Below are 17265 nucleotides of genomic sequence, written 5' to 3'. Positions count from 1 at the left end.
CGAAAAGAAGACATATTATCCAAAAACATACGTAATAGTAATCCATTGAATAGCCAATCAAGCATATTTGAGTTGTCTGATCCCTTTGAAACTTGAGTGAAATGTAATACTTATTATTATTGAAATGCTAAAAAAGATTGAAAAAATTAAGAATGATCGAGAAAATGGTAGAAGACGAAAATACACTTAATTTTATTTTAAATAGCTAAACTTAAAACTTTGTACAACATTTCCTGCACAATGTACAATAACATTAAGTTGTGGTCGTCCTCTTCTTCAGTCTTCTATATAATAGAAACAAAATTTAAGAACAAAATATTTATTATTTAAACACATTTAATTTTAAATTAGTTCAAAATTTTCTTTTAAAAACATGTCAAAACAAGTTTAATTAGCGTTTATTATTGTTTATAAAAGGTTAATAAACAGAAACTCTTCATTTTAATACAATTATAAAAATATCTTTATGGGCGAATTTTAAAAGTAAAGACATTTACGAATTCTTTTAGATTTTTGTTTTTGTCATTAATTATACAATTATTATTCCCCCCCCCCCCCTATATTTTTGGTTTAATGAAAGTTTCACACTACAAAATAAAAAGAAAAAAAATCAATAGAAAATGTGAGTCCAATAAATGTAAAATCAATAGGATACACATGACATTAAAGAAAATATATTTGATTGTATTGTCATTATAAATTCATTATCACTTTTTTGATGCCATAACATAAAAATAAACATTCTAGAATATTTATGAAATGACAAATTTGCCCTTGATCGTCCTCAACTTGCCTCTTCTCTTTCTCAATACCATTGAATTAGTTTCCAAATTTAAGTCCCTCCTTGTTTCTCTTTTACCTCTACAATGAAAAGAAGGCATATTAGTCAAAAACATATATAATAGTAATCCATTGAATAGCCAATTAAGCATATTTGAGTTGTCTGATCACTAGAGAACTAGAGTGAAATGTAATATGTATTATTATTGAAATGCTAAAAAAGATTGAAAAAATTAAGAATGATCGAGAAAATGGTAGAATACAAGAACATAATAATAAGACAAAAATACGCTTACTTTTATTTTAAATAACTAAACCTAAGATTTTGTACAACATTTCCTGCACAATGTACAATAACATTAAGTTGTGGTCGTCCTCTTCTTCATTCTTCTGCATAATAGAAATAAAATTTAGGAAAAAAATATTAACTATTCAAACACATTCTATTTTTAAATTAGTTCAAAATTTTCTTTCAAAAACAGGTTAAGACAAGCTTAATTAGTGTTTTTTATTGTTTGTAAAAAGTTAATTAACAAAAACTCTTCATTTTAATACACTTATAAAAATATCTTTATGGGTGAATTTTAAAAGTAAAGATATGTATGAATTCTTTTAGATTTTTGTTTTTGTCATTAATTATATAATTATTATTTCGTCCTATATTTTTGGTTTAATGAAAGTTTCACACTACAAAATTAAAAGAAAAAAACGTGATAGAAAATGTGAGTCCTATAAAATCACATCATTAGGGCATTTAAGAAAATATATTTGATTATATTGTCATTATAAATCCATTACCACTTTTTTGATGCCATAACATAAAAATAAACATTCTAGAATATTTATGAAATGACAAATTTGTTCTTGATCGTCCTCAGCTTGGCTCTTCTCTTTTTCAATACCATTGAATTGTTTTCCAAATTTAAGTCCCTCCTTGTTTCTCTTTTACCTCTACAATGAAAAGAAGGCATATTAACCAAAAACATACATAATAGTAATCCATTGAATAGCCAATCAAGCATATTTGAGTTGTCTGATCCCTTTGGAACTTGAGTGAAATGTAATATTTATTATTATTGAAATGCTAAAAAAGATTGAAAAAGTTAAGAATGATCGAGAAAATTATAGAAGACAAGAACAGAATAAAAAGACAAATATACGCTTACTTTTATTTTAAATAACTAAACCTAAAATTTTGTACAACATTTTCTGCACAATGTACAATAAGATTAAGTTGTGGTCGTCCTCTTCTTCATGCTTCTATATGATAGAAATCAAATTTAGGAACAAAATATTAACTATTCAAACACATTTTATTTTAAATGAATTCAAAATTTTCTTTCAAAAGCATGTCAAAACAAGCTTAATTAGCGTTTATTCTTGTTTGTAAAAAAGTTAATTAACAGAAACTCTTTAATTTAACACAATTATAAAATTATCTTTATGGGAAAATTTTAAAAGTAAAGATATGTATGGATTCTTTTAGATTTTCATTTTTGTCATTAGTTATACAATTATTATTTCTCCCTATATTTTTGGTTTGATGAAAGTTTCACACTACAAAATAAAAAGAACAAAAAATCTATAGAAAATGTGATTGAAAATGTGAGTCCATATAAATGTCATATCATTAGGATACATATGTCATTTAAGAAAATATATTTGGTTGTATTATCATTATAAATCCATTACCACTTTTTTGATGCCATAACATAAAAATAAACATTCTAGAATATTTATGAAATGATAAATTTGCCCTTGGTCGTCCTCAACTTGGCTCTTCTATATAATACTAAAAAATTATTTTGACCACTAATTATGCAATTATAAAGTTATAAATTTGCCCATAAATAATATTTAAAATTACAATATTGTCATTCACAATTTAAATTATCATAATCCTCTCTCACATATATTCTTATTCCCTCCGGATACATCCACCCTCTCTCGAATACATAGATATCCCCTCTTGAATGCATCCCTCCCATGAAGTAATATATATATCATTAGTAATATATCATACAATCAAGGAATGTATTCGAGAGCAATGAAAAGTATGAGATTTTTGTAATTAAGAAAACTTCTGGGATAGGATGTAATTAGCCTCTAAATATATAAGAGTTCTATGTTTTATATAAAAAAATTTACAGTTTACAAGTTCAATATATTACTTAATAATATTTTGCATATGTTCATATGACATAAATGCGTCAATTATAAAAATATCTTTATGGGTCAACTTTAAAAGTAAAGACATGTATGGATTCTTCTAGATTTTCATTTTGGTCATTTAAAATACAATTATTATTTCACCCTTAAATAATCTAAAATTACTAAAATGTCATTCTTTAATAGATATTTTTGGTTAAATGAAAATTTCACACACAATTTTTTTTTATTTATAGAAAATGTGGATCCAAATTAAATGTCATATTATTATGATACACATGTCATTTAAGAAAAGATATTTAGTTGTATTGTTATTATAAATCTATTACCACTTTTTTGATGTCATAGCATAAAACAAACATTCAAAAATATTTGTAAAATGACAAAATTGCCCTTGGTCGTCCTCAACTTCACTCTATATGAGATTTCTATGTTTTATATAATTTTTTTTACAGTTTACAACTTCAATATATTACTTAATAATATTTTGCATATGTTTATATGACATAAATGCGTCGTTTACAATCCAAATTGAAAAAGTTGAATTTCGAAATTTATATGCAGCAAGAAAATAGAGAATTACATTAAATTATGAGTTAAAACTTTTCTTTAAAGTATTTTTAGGAAATAAAATATTAACTATTTAAACACATTATAGTTTAAATTAGTTCAAAATTTTATTTCAAAAACATGTCAAAACAAGCTTAGCATTTATTATTTTTTGTAAAAAGTTAATTAATTGAAACACTTCATTTTAACACAATTATAAAAATATCTTTATGGGTCAACTTTAAAAGTAAAGACATGTATGGATTCTTCTAGATTTTCATTTTGGTTATTTATTATACAATTATTATTTCACACTTAAATAATCTAAAATTACTAAAATGTCATTGTTTAATAGATATTTTTGGTTTAATAAAAATTTAACACAATTTTTTTTATTTATAGAAAATGTGGATCCAAATTAATTGTCATATGATTATGATACATATGTCATTTAAGAAAAGATATTTGGTTGTATTGTTATTATAAATCTATTACCACTTTTTTGATGTCATAGCATAAAACAAACATTCAAAAATATTTGTGAAATGACAAAATTGCCCTTGGTCGTCCTCAACTTGGCTCTTCTATATAATAGAAATACTAGATATTAGGTGCCCGCGCCAATGCGGGTCCAACGTATGTTAGTTCTTTTCTTCAAATTTATGTGATACAACTGAAATTTAAAAAAGTAAACTAAATTTGTTATATGCGTTTTTGTTTAAAATATTTTGAATTGTTGATTTATGTACCTTTTATGTCAATTTTCAAATAATATATGTTACTCCATCCGTTTCATTTTATATGATACAAGTGATTTTAGGAAAGTCAACATAATTTCTTATATGATTCTCACATATTTTTAATTGTCATTTTTCTGTGATTTTTAGTTCTTACGTCATTTTCAAATGATATATGAAATTTTCTTTTGTTTCGATAAAAATAAGGGAATCAACCAAATTTCATTATGATTTTTAATTATGTTTTTTAAAAAATATCTTGAACTGTTACATTGAGAATTTAAGTTTTTTTAATGTAATTTTTAAATATGTAAACAATTAGAAATTAAAACAAAGAATTAAAGTTTTCAAATCATTATATTTTTATATTAAAATATCCAAATCTTTAAAACTCCATATATATGCACAAATTAATAGGAGGAAACCGAAAGAATTTTAATAAAAAAAATATATGAAAGCTCATTTTAATAATAACACATATATATTTAATTTTAATATATGATTCCTCTTTTTCATTTTATATGAACTTATTTTTCTTATTTCATCTCAAAAAGAAAATAACTTCTAATTTTTGATTTTTTTATATAGCATATTTACGATCACAAAATCTAAAAATATTTTAATACACAAAATTTAAATAAATATATTAATTTTAATTTTAATTTTAATTGATTACACCTAATATTATACTCGATATATAATTACTAAGAGCTAATTGACACCTATTTTGATAATTAATGAAAAAATTTAAAATTAATGGTTAGTTTAGACATTTATTTGTTTGAACAAACAAAATAAATAATCTTAATTAGTTATTAATAATTTTAATTTTGTAGAAAAGCAAATATACCTACTTTATTTGTTGTTTGTTTTCTTCTTTAGTTGTTGTAACGACCTGTTTAGTCGTTTTGAGCAGCAGATTTTATTTCTGGAAAAACTATCTTGGTCGACGGATCCCACGATGGACCGTCATGGGCACGACGGACCGTCGAGGGGGTCTCATTCCAAAACACTTAGAATTTTGAAATTTGAATACTGAAATCGACTCTATGAACTTCGTGATGACATGGCAGGACGGACCGTCGCAGGCACGACGGACCGTCACAGACTCTTCAAGGAATTGAGTCTCTGAACTCTGTGACGACTCAGCAGGACGGACCGTCGCAGGCACGACGGCCCGTCACAGACTGCGTAATCCCAGGCTGGATCGCATTTCTTTAAATGTTTTAAAGGACGTTTTGGACTATTCCCGCTATAATTATAAATTTAGTGGGCTAATGTTAATAATTTAACTACTTGAGGGTTAAAAGAGATAACCTTGAATTAATGGGTTAATTCATCATCTTTCATACTTAATTATATGTTAATTAGGGTAAAAGAAAGAGGGTTTGAATAAGAAAAATAGAAAGAACAAGGAGAGGGAAAGAGAACGATCGAGAGAAGAGGGAAACGAAGAGGAAACAAAGCTTTGGAAAATTGCTTGCTTGATCACGAATCTTCGGTTGAGGTAGGTTATGGTTTTTATGCTATTCGTAGTAGACTCTTAATAGCGAATGATATGTGTTGGGTAGTATTATAAAACCTTCTATATGCTTAATTGTGTGCTTACATGATGTGATTATATAATTGTGATGAATAAGCATGATGAGTCTATTGAATCTCTAATCCTAAATTTACCTTGTTAATGATGATGCCTTGGTATAAAAAAAGGCTTGATGAACTAAAGTAATGAGATTGATGATGCCTTGTTATAAAAGAAGGCTTGATGAACTAAAGTAATAAGATTGATGATGCCTTGGTATAAAAGAAGGCTTGATGAACTAAAGTAATGAGATTGATGATGCCTTGGTATAAAAGAAGGCGTGATGAATTAATAGAATGAGATTAGTGGAGCGGGTGTCACGAACTGACAAGTAGAATTAGGGGATCATGTGTCACGAACCGATACGTAGAATTAGGGGATCGGGTGTCACGAACCGACACGTAGAATTAGGGGATCGGGTGTCACGAACCGACACGCAGATTTAGGGGATCGGGTGTCACGAACTGACACATAGAAATTAGGGGATCGGGTGTCACCAATCGACACGTAGAATTAGGGGATCGGGTGTCACGAACCGACACGTAAAATTAGGGGATCGGAGTGTCACGTACCGACACAAGAGGAATAAAGATAATGAATCTTGAAATTATGTTAATAAATTCGAATAAAAAGAACCTATATCCCAAATGAGTATAATGGGGAGGCGTGAGTCCTCATTGATGTACTTGGTGTTGTGACCAAGGGTTATGGTACATGTAAATTGCCACATGTTGAGTATTGTAGTTGAATTTGTGATATTATCTGATATATACTGTTTCTATTTTGAGTTGGCCGATGATATCTACTCAGTACTTGTGTTTGTACTGACCCCTACTTGTAATTTTTTTCCTTTGTTATTTGTGGAGTGCAGCAAACGTACCGTCATCTTCAACTCAACCGCAACTCTAGCTAGTCTTCGTCACACCAGATTTCAGGGTGACCTAATGCTTCTAGCTTGGACTGGATCTTTTTCTTCATGTCTTGATGCCTTGAACTTTCGGCATGGACTAGATTTTTACTTATTTTAGCTTCTTAGATACTCTTAGATTAGTAATTTGAGGATAGATGTTCTTGTGACGATGACTTCCAGATTTTGGGAATAATGATAAGTTTTGAGTTTTAGAAGTTGATTATTGATTTTGTTAATGAGTTTTAAGTCTTTCGCATTGTTTTCTATTTATTATGTTTGAAATGTTGGGGTTTAGATTGGTTGGTTCTCTCACATAGGAGGATAAATGTGGGTTCCACTCACGATGCGCTTTGGGTCATGACAAACTTGGTATCAGAGCATTAGGTTCGTTGGTCTCATCACACAAGAACGAGTTTAGTAGAGTCTTAAGGAACGGTAGGGGGACGCCTTTACTTTTCCTTGAGAGGCTATAAGACTTTAGGAAAATTCCATTCTTTGTTTCTTTCTTTCGTGCTATTACTTGGGTCCAATTGGTATCTAGGTGATACAAATTGGTATCTGACCATCTTCACTCTATTTCGCAGATGGTTAGAACTAGAGCAAAGACTGCGCCAACACCAACACCGGCAAGACAAGAAGAGTCTGAGCCAGCCACTGGGGCTGTAGCTCGAAGAGGAGTAGTGGCAAGAGGCCGTGGAAGAGGTCGTGGGAGGACGTCCTCTAGAGGAAGAGGACAAGCACCTAGCCCATCTGGTACTAGGGCGGTGACTCCTCCACCGACTGAGGAAGTGGTAAGAGAGGGTGAGGAAGGGGAGAATGAACAAGTACAGAATGAGGGGTTTCCACCCCAACCTACCCTAGAGATGATCAATCAGGTTCTTGCTTATCTTAGCGGGTTATCTGATCAGGGCCAGACACCTCCAGTGTTTTCTGCACCAGCACCTCAGGTTCCGGAGGTACAACATGCAGCTACTGTGGCTCCCCGCATGGATGCCTCATTGGAAATAGGCACGTTTCCTCGTCTGACTACAGGGCCTATAATGACAAATGATCAGCATGAACTTTTCAGCAAGTTCTTGAAATTGAAACCTCCAGTCTTCAAGGGTGCTGAATCTGAGGATGCCTATGATTTTCTAGTTGACTGTCATGAGCTACTACTCAAGATGGGTATAGTAGAACGGTTTGATGTTGAGTTTGTGACTTATCAGTTTCAAGGGAACGCCAAAATATGGTGGCGGTCACATGTTGAGTGTCAACCAACAGAGGCACCACCTATGACTTGGGCATCATTCTCTAGCTTGTTTATGGAGAAGTATATCCCCCAGACTTTGAGGGATAGGAAAAGAGATGAGTTCTTGATCCTATAGCAAGGTAGGATGTCGGTTACTGCATATGAGGCTAAGTTTCGTGCATTATCTAGGTATGCCACCCAATTTTGTTTCACTCCACAAGAGCGGATTCGCCATTTTGTAAAGGGGTTGAGGTCAGAATTGCGGATTTCAGCCTTACAGGTAGCGGCTACGGCAAAATCCTTTCAAGAAGTGGTAGACTTCGTGATAGAGGTGGAAGGAGTGAAGCCAGTGACTTCACCATGGCATCCACATCAAAAAGGTTTCGAAAGGGATGTGAGTTTATTGGTTCTTACTATAGAGGACAGAGTTCAGGAGGTTACTCAGTCTGACCAATTCAGTATTCACTACAGACTGTAGTTGGGGGTCCACCTCATACCGGTCAACACTTCTCTAAGAGACCTATGCTTGACTCCAGAGAGTGTTATGGACATGGGGAGACTGGACATATTAGGAGGAATTGTCCAAAACAGAGTTATAGCCCCCAATAGCTAGAGGTAGAGGTGGTCATGGTAGAGGTCGTTATTCTGGAGGACGTGGTGGCCGAGGTAATGGTGGTCACCAAAACGGCCGGGGTGACGGACAAATGGGAACTACTGCAGCGCAACATGGTAGGGGCAACGGGCAAACAGGTGATAGGTCCCATTGTTACGCTTTTCCTGGGCGGTCGAAAGCGGAGACATCAGATGTTGTTATCACAGGTAATCTTTTGGTTTGTGATTGAATGGCTTCTGTATTATTTGATCCCGACTCCACATTTTCATATGTATCTTCCTCATTTGCTACTGGTCTTAATTTACATTGTGAATTGCTTGACATACCTATTCGTGTGTCTACTCCGGTGGGTGAGTCTGTGATAGTTGAAAAAGTATATAGGTCTTGTTTGGTGACTTTTGTGGGGAGCAATACTTATGTAGACTTGGTTATCTTAGAAATGGTTGATTTTGATGTAATTCTGGGTATGACTTGGCTTTCTCCGAATTTTGCGATCTTGGATTGTAATGCTAAAATTGTGACGCTAGCCAAGCCTGGGACAGATCCGTTAGTGTGGGAGGGTGACTACACTTCCAATCCGGTTCGTATCATCTCCTTTCTTCGTGCTAAGAAAATGGTTAGTAAGGGTTGTTTAGCGTTCTTGGCACATCTCAGGGATGATACTACCCAAGTACCTTCAATTGAGTCGGTTTCGATAGTTCGCGAGTTTTTAGATGTGTTTCCTGCAGACCTTCCTGGTATGCCACCGGATAGAGATATTGACTTCTGCATCGATCTTGAACCGGGTACTCGCCCCATTTCTATACCCCCTTATAGAATGGCTCCCGCTGAGTTAAGGGAGTTAAAGGCCCAACTTCAAGAGTTGTTGAGCAAAGGCTTCATTAGACCAAGTGCGTCTCCTTGGGGTGCTCCTGTTTTGTTTGTGAAGAAGAAGGATGGAAGCTTTCGGATGTGCATAGACTACAGACAGTTGAACAAGGTAACTACTAAGAACAAGTATCCTCTTCCTCGCATTGATGATTTGTTCGATCAGTTACAAGGTGCTTGTACCTTCTCAAAAATCGATTTGAGGTCTGGTGATCATCAACTGAAAATACGGGCAACGGATGTGCCCAAGACTGCTTTTCGGACCAGATACGGACATTATGAGTTCTTAGTAATGTCTTTTGGGCTTACGAATGCCCCTGCTGCGTTCATGAGTTTAATGAACGGAATTTTTAAGACCTATTTGGATCTCTTTGTCATCGTGTTCATTGATGATATACTGGTATACTCAAAGAGAAAGAAAGAACATGAGGAGCACTTGAGAATGGTATTGGAATACTGAGGGAGAGAAAGCTTTATACCAAATTTTCTAAGTGTGAGTTTTGGCTAGATTCAGTGTCCTTCTTGGGGCACGTAGTTTCCAAGGATGGAGTGATGGTGGATCCTTCTAAGATCGAAGCAGCAAAGAGTTGGGAAATACCTACTAATGTGTCAGAAGTAAGGAGCTTTGTTGGTTTAGCTAGCTACTACCGTTGATTTGTCAAGGGGTTCTCTTCTATTGCTTCCCAATTGACAAGCTTGACTAAACAGAATGTTCCATTTGTATGGTCAGACGAGTGTGAAGAAAGCTTTCAGACACTCAAGACCTTGTTGACTACTGCACCAATCCTTACCCTTCCAGTGGAAGGTAAGAATTTCATTGTCTATTGTGATGCATCCTATTCGGGTTTGGGTGCAGTGCTAATGCAAGAGAAGAACGTAATTGCTTATGCTTCAAGGAAATTAAAGGTGCATGAGCGTAATTATCCGACCCATGATTTGGAATTGGCTGCAGTAGTGTTTGCATTAAAGCAATGAAGACATTATTTATATGGGGTTAAGTGTGAAGTCTACACGGATCATCGTAGCCTACAGTATGTCTTTACCCAAAAAGATTTGAACTTGAGACAGAGGAGATGGATGAAACTACTGAAGGACTACGACATCACTATCTTGTATCATCCGTGAAAGGCTAATGTTGTGGCAGACGCCTTAAGTAGAAGGGCAGGAAGCATGGGAAGTCTAGCTCACTTGCAAGTTTCTAGACGCCCATTGGCTAGAGAAGTTCAGACTCTGGCTAATAACTTTATGAGGCTAGAAGTAAATGAGAAGGGAGGATTTTTGGCCAGTGTGGAGGCAAGATCTTCTTTTCTTGACAAAATTAAAGGAAAGCAGTTTACCGATGAGAAACTGATCCGGATCCAAGATAAAGTATTGCGAGGAGAGTCTAAGGAAGCACAAATCAATGAGGAAGGTGTTTTGAGAATCAAGGGAAGGGTATGTGTACCCCGTATTGATAATTTGATCAACACTATTCTGACAGAGGCTCATAGTTCAAGGTACTCTATACATCCTGGTGCAACAAAGATGTATCGTGACCTAAAGCAACATTTTTGGTGGAGTAGAATGAAGCATGACATTGTTGATTTTATTGTCAAATGTCCAAATTGTCAGCAAGTAAAATATGAACACCAGAGGCCCGGAGGAACACTTCAGAGAATGCCCATTCCTGAATGGAAGTGGGAAAGGATTACAATGGACTTCGTGGTTGGTCTTCTAAAGACAATGAGTAAGTATGACTCCATTTGGGTAATCGTTGACAGGTTAACTAAGTCTGCTCACTTCATTCCAGTCAAGGTGACCTACAATGCAGAGAAGTTAGCCAAAATCTATATCTCAGAAATCGTTCGATTGCATGGAGTTCCACTCTCCATCATATCAGATAGAGGTACGCAGTTTACTTCTAAGTTTTGGAGAACATTGCATGCTGAATTAGGTACTAGGTTGGACCATAGTACTGCATTTCACCCTCAGAACGATAGTCAGTCTGAGCGAATGATTCAAGTGTTGGAGGATATTCTTCGTGCATGTGTGATAGAATTTGGTGGTCATTGGGATAACTTCTTACCCTTAGCGGAGTTTTCATACAATAATATCTATCACTCAAGTATTGATATGGCTCCATTCAAAGCATTGTATGGGAGGAGATGTAGGTCTCCCATTGGTTGGTTTGATGCATTTGAGGTTAGACCTTGGGGTACTGACCTTTTGAGGGATTCATTAGAGAAAGTGAAATCTATTCAAGAAAAGCTTTTAGCGGCGCAAAGTAGGCAAAAGAAATATGCCGATCGAAAGGTTAGAGACTTGGAGTTTATGGAGGGTGAGCAAGTCTTGCTGAAGGTTTCGCCCATGAAAGGGGTGATGCAGTTTGGTAAAAGAGGTAAGCTAAGCCCAAGGTATATTGGACCATTTGAAGTACTTAAGCGAGTAGGGGAGGTGGCTTATGAATTAGCCTTGCCTCCAGGACTGTCAGGAGTGCATCCGGTGTTTCATGTGTCTATGTTGAAAAGATACCATGGGGATGGAAACTACATTATCCGTTGGGATTCAGTTTTGCTTGATGAGAATTTTTCTTATGAGGAGGAACCTGTTGCTATTTTAGATAGAGAAGTTCGCAAGCTGAGGTCAAGGGAGATTACATCCATCAAAGTTCAATGGAAGAATCGACCAGTTGAAGAAGCCACTTGGGAGAAGGAGGCAGATATGCAAGAAAGATACTCACACCTGTTTACATATTCAGGTACTCCTTTTCGCCCTTGATTTTCTTCTAATGATCGTTTGAGGACGAACGATGGGTAAATTGGTATCTATTGTAACGACCTGTTTAGTCATTTTGAGCAGCAGATTTTATTTCTGGAAAAACTGTCTTGGTCGACGGATCCCACGACGGACCGTCATGGGCACGACGGACCGTCGAGGGGGTCTCGTTCCAAAACACTTAGAATTTCTGAAATTTGGATACTGAAATCGACTCTCTGAACTTCGTGACGACATGGCAGGACGGACCGTCGTGGGCACGACGGACCATCACACACTCTTCAAGGAATTGAGTCTCTAAACTCTGTGACGACTCAGCAGGACGGACCGTCGCAGGCACGACGGCCCGTCACAGGCTGCGTAATCCCAGGCTGGGTCGGATTTCTTTAAATGTTTTAAGGGACGTTTTGGACTATTCCTGCTATAATTATAAATTTAGTGGGCTAATGTTAATAATTTAACTACTTGAGGGTTAAAGGAGATAACCTTGAATTAATTAATGGGTTAATTAATCATCTTTCATACTTAATTATATGTTAATTAGGGTAAAAGAAAGAGGGTTTGAATAAGAAAAATAGAAAGAACAAGGAGAGGGAAAGAGAACGATCGAGAGAATAGGGAAACGAAGAGGAAACAAAGCTTTGGGAAATTGCTTGCTTGATCACGAATCTTCGGTGGAGGTAGGTTATGGTTTTTATGCTATTCGTAGTAGACTCTTAATAGCAAATGATATGTGTTGGGTCGTATTATAAAACCTTCTATATGCTTAATTGTGTGCTTACATGATGTGATTATATAATTGTGATGAATAAGCATGATGAGTCTATTGAATCTCTAATCCTAAATTTACCTTGTTAATGATGATGCCTTGGTATAAAAGAAGGCTTGATGAACTAAAGTAATGAGATTGATAATGCCTTCTTATAAAAGAAGGCTTGATGAACTAAAGTAATGAGATTGATGATGCCTTGGTATAAGAGAAGGCTTGATGAACTAAAGTAATGAGATTGATGATGCTTTGGTATAAAGAAGGCTTGATGAATTAATAGAATTAGATTAGTGGAGCGGGTGTCATGAACCGACACGTAGAATTAGGGGATCGGGTGTCACGAACCGACACGTAGAATTAGGGGATCGGGTGTCACGAACCGACACGTAGAATTAGGGGATCGGGTGTCACGAACCGACACGCAGAATTAGGGGATCGGGTGTCACGAACCGACACGTAGAAATTAGGGGATCGGGTGTCACGAACCAACACGTAGAATTAGGGGATCGGGTGTCACGAACCGACACGTAGAATTAGGGGATCGGAGTGTCACGTACCGATACAAAAGGAATAAAGATAATGAATCTTGAAATTATGTTAATAAATTCGAATTAAAAGAACCTATATCCCAAATGAGTATAATGGGGAGGCGTGAGTCCTCATTGATGTGCTTGGTGTTGTGACCAAGGGTTATGGTACTTGTAAATTGCCGCATGTTGAGTATTGTAGTTGAATTTATGATATTATTTGATATATATTGTTTCTATTTGAGTTGGCCGATGATATCTATTCAGTACTTGTGTTTGTACTGACCCCTACTTGTAATTATCTTCCTTTGTTATTTGTGGAGTGCAGCAAACGTACCGTCATCTTCAACTCAACCACAACTCTAGCCAGTCTTCGTCACACCAGATTTCAGGGTGAGCTAATGCTTCTAACTTGGACTGGATCTTCTTTTTCATGTCTTGATGACTTGAACTTCCGGCATGGACTAGCTTTTTACTTATTTTAGCTTCTTAGATACTCTTAGATTAGTAATTTGTGGATAGATGTCTTGTGATGATGACTTCAAGATTTTGGGGATAATGATAATTTTTGAGTTTTAGAAGTTGATTATTGATTTTGTTAATGAGTTTTAAGTCTTCCGCATTGTTTTCTATTTATTATGTTTGAAATGTTGGGGTTTAGATTGGTTGGTTCGCTCACATAGGAAGATAAATGTGGGTGACACTCACGACGCGTTTTGAGTCGTGACATTACTAATACATTATTTAAAGTCAACAGTCAAAGAGAGAAACAAACAACAAATAGTTCTTAAAGATTGGGGACAACCATATAACTCTGTTCTATTTCATATTTGTTACCAATTAACAAGAAGTATTCATCTAAATTAATGCTACAACATAAAATTCAGAGAAAAAAAATGTGCTACACACCAACACAAACAAAATTAAGTTGGAGTGATCAGTTACTGCCTATATAAACTCCCAAGATAATAAGAGACACCGATTGAGATAGATTCACTAAAGTAGTCTACTTTAAATAAATCATATCGACACCATCTCAATAATGTAAATGTGGACACCAGATTTATATAGACAAACTCAACTGAAATGATGTAAATAAAATAAAAAAATAAACATGTTAATCAAACTTTCTTGAAATTATAATTCGTAACAGATAGCTATATGAATCAGAAAGGACAAAAGATATATTACTTCTTATATATATATATATAAGAGAAAGACCAAAAAAATTATGAACAACTTACATGTAATTTAAACAACAGGAGACTACACAAACTTGAACTTGGACTATCTCTGTTGAGAAGAGGAGAAGATGAAGAGTTGTTCAAAGATTGGATGAAAATTTCTACATAAAGATATTTTGTATTGTTAATATTCAACTCGTCCTTGCGGTGTCGTTTCAGTTCCTGCTATCCTCTCTTCATCCCTACGTTATTATTGTGAGAAGCCAAGAACCGGTCAACACTCACAATACTTGACTCTTTTTTTGAGATTTCAATATCTTTAGGGGAGCAAACAATGTTTGGGGGTTGCACTTTTTTTTGAAGTGGGATTATCTGATTCCAGCTTACTTTCCACAGTGTTTGGTGCTTCCAAGTTTTTCCTTTGTAAAATCAAGACAACAAAGCATGTGATCTTAATCAAAGTTCAGCGTTTTTTGGGACTTTGAATGTCATATTATCTTGATTTTTTTCCAGTTGGATATGAGCTATTTTATGTTTTTAATTATCTGGGATTGTTGAAAAATTAAGTATTGGAGAAGTGGGTTGGATATAATATTTTTTGGAAATTTTTGTTGCCCCTATATGTATTTCCTTCTTTGTGAGTGAATTTAAGGAAGTGAGGCGTTGATTATTTGTTTGATTTTAGGGGGGTTTGGTGATTTTAAGGTGAAGGTTGAGAAAAGTTGCCATTTTGTATGTTACATTTATAAGTTTTGTTTTTTTATTATATTAATTAAGAGAGAGAGAAGGAGAAAAGAGGAACATTTGTAGGAAAAAAAGAAAATGAGGAATAGTGAAAATAGTAGCCTACAGTCCTATACCACTTCATCTGTTATTTTGTAAATTAGTGTGTCTTTTCTTTATGACGCATGTCCAATTTATAGTTGTATTTCCTCTTACCAAAAACCACTTTTCCTATCTTCCCCTTTTTTATTTATTTTATTTAAATTAAATATTCAATCAGAAAGGACAAAAAATTAATAAGCATTTTTTGTACATATTTGACTGCTGTTGGTACAAAAATGTGATGAAGTGGTCGTTCATGTGTTAGGCTGTTCTATAAAGTACTAGATATCATGTGCCCACCCAGCGCAGGCCCAACATATATTAGTTTTTTTCCTTCAATTTATGTGAAACAAATGAAATTTAAAAAGGTAAACTAATTTTTTTTATGTGTTTTTTAAAAAATATTTTAAATTGTTAATTTGTGGAGTACCTTTTATGTTATTTTCGAATAATATATGTTGCTCCATCTGTTTTATTTTATGTGATATAAGTGATTTTAGAATAGTAAACGAAATTTCTTATAGGATTCTCACATATTTTTAGTTATTATTTTACTGTGATTCATAGTAACTTTTAGTTCTTACGTTATCTTCAAATAATATATGCAACTTTTTTTGTTTCGATAAAAATAAGGGAATCAACCAAATTGCATTACGTTTTATAAATATATTTTTTTAAAAATATCTTAAATTGTTACATGACGTTTATAAGCTTCTTCTTTTTTATGTAATTTTCAAACATGTGTCAAAGTAGAAAGTAAAACGAAGAATTAAAGTTTTCAGATCATTATAAATTCTAAATTAAAATGTTCAAATCTTTAAAACTCCACATATATGCACAACTTAATAGAAGGAAGCCAAACTATTTTTTTTAAAAAAATAATAATATATGAAAGCTCATTTCAATAATAACACATATATATTTCATTTTCAATATATGACTCTCTCCTTTTTTATTTATATGAACTTGTTTTTTATTTCATTTCAAAAAGAAAATAACTTCTGAATTTTAATCTTTTTATATAGTATATTAAAAATCATAAAATTAAAAAATATTTCAATACACAAAATTTAATGTACATATAAATTTTAATTTTAATTTTGATTGGTTCCACCTAATATTATACTTGATATATAATTATTAAGAGCTAAGTGTAATCATTATTTATTAACTTTCATATAATAAATAAACATCACAATAACTCATAAAAAATGAAGAAATAACAAAAATGAGATAATACTAATAATAATACCTAAAGATGTTTCTAGAATATTTTTCTTGTTATCATTCTTGGTAGATTTTTGCTTGGATGAGTTAAATTATTACCTTTGATCATCATTCACTTCATATATAGAAAGATGTTTGTAAAATTACTTATTCTTGATAGATTTTTGTTAGAATAAAATTACATTTTTATTCGTGGTCATCTTTAATACTAATATATCATCATATTCATTTTTATTTGTAAAGTTACTTTTAACTTATTTTTCATTAATTTCAATATAATATATATTTTTAATTTTATCACACTAATTTATTTTCAAGTATATTAATTAGATCAACATAAAGAATGAAATAATTAATTCATAATATTTTTATGTAAAAACTAGGCTTTTTTATAAGCATAATGAATAGAAAAAAAAACAAGAATTAAATTAAAGTAATAGTAAAATAGAGTAATAATAAAATATATATCATAATAACTCACAAAAGAAATAAGAAAGAAATAAAGTAATAACAAAATAAGTTAATGGTAATAACAATAACT

At 33.3% G+C, this 17265-nt stretch overlaps 1 long non-coding RNA gene across 1 annotated transcript; it reads right to left on the bottom strand.

Annotated features, from left to right (window-relative positions):
- Window positions 1–1507: 1507 nt before the first annotated feature.
- LOC138340632 (uncharacterized) lies at window positions 1508–15386 on the bottom strand. The gene is made up of 2 exons (XR_011213324.1): window positions 14733–15386; window positions 1508–1731 (listed from the first exon to the last, which is right to left on the bottom strand). It is a non-coding gene; the product is annotated as an uncharacterized lncRNA (long non-coding RNA).
- Window positions 15387–17265: the final 1879 nt, after the last annotated feature.

The sequence above is a fragment of the Solanum lycopersicum genome, chromosome 12 (genome assembly GCF_036512215.1).
Source record: "Solanum lycopersicum chromosome 12, SLM_r2.1".
In the NCBI taxonomy this organism is placed as follows: Eukaryota; Viridiplantae; Streptophyta; class Magnoliopsida; order Solanales; family Solanaceae; genus Solanum; species Solanum lycopersicum.
This window is presented reverse-complemented; position numbering and strand designations above follow the sequence as displayed.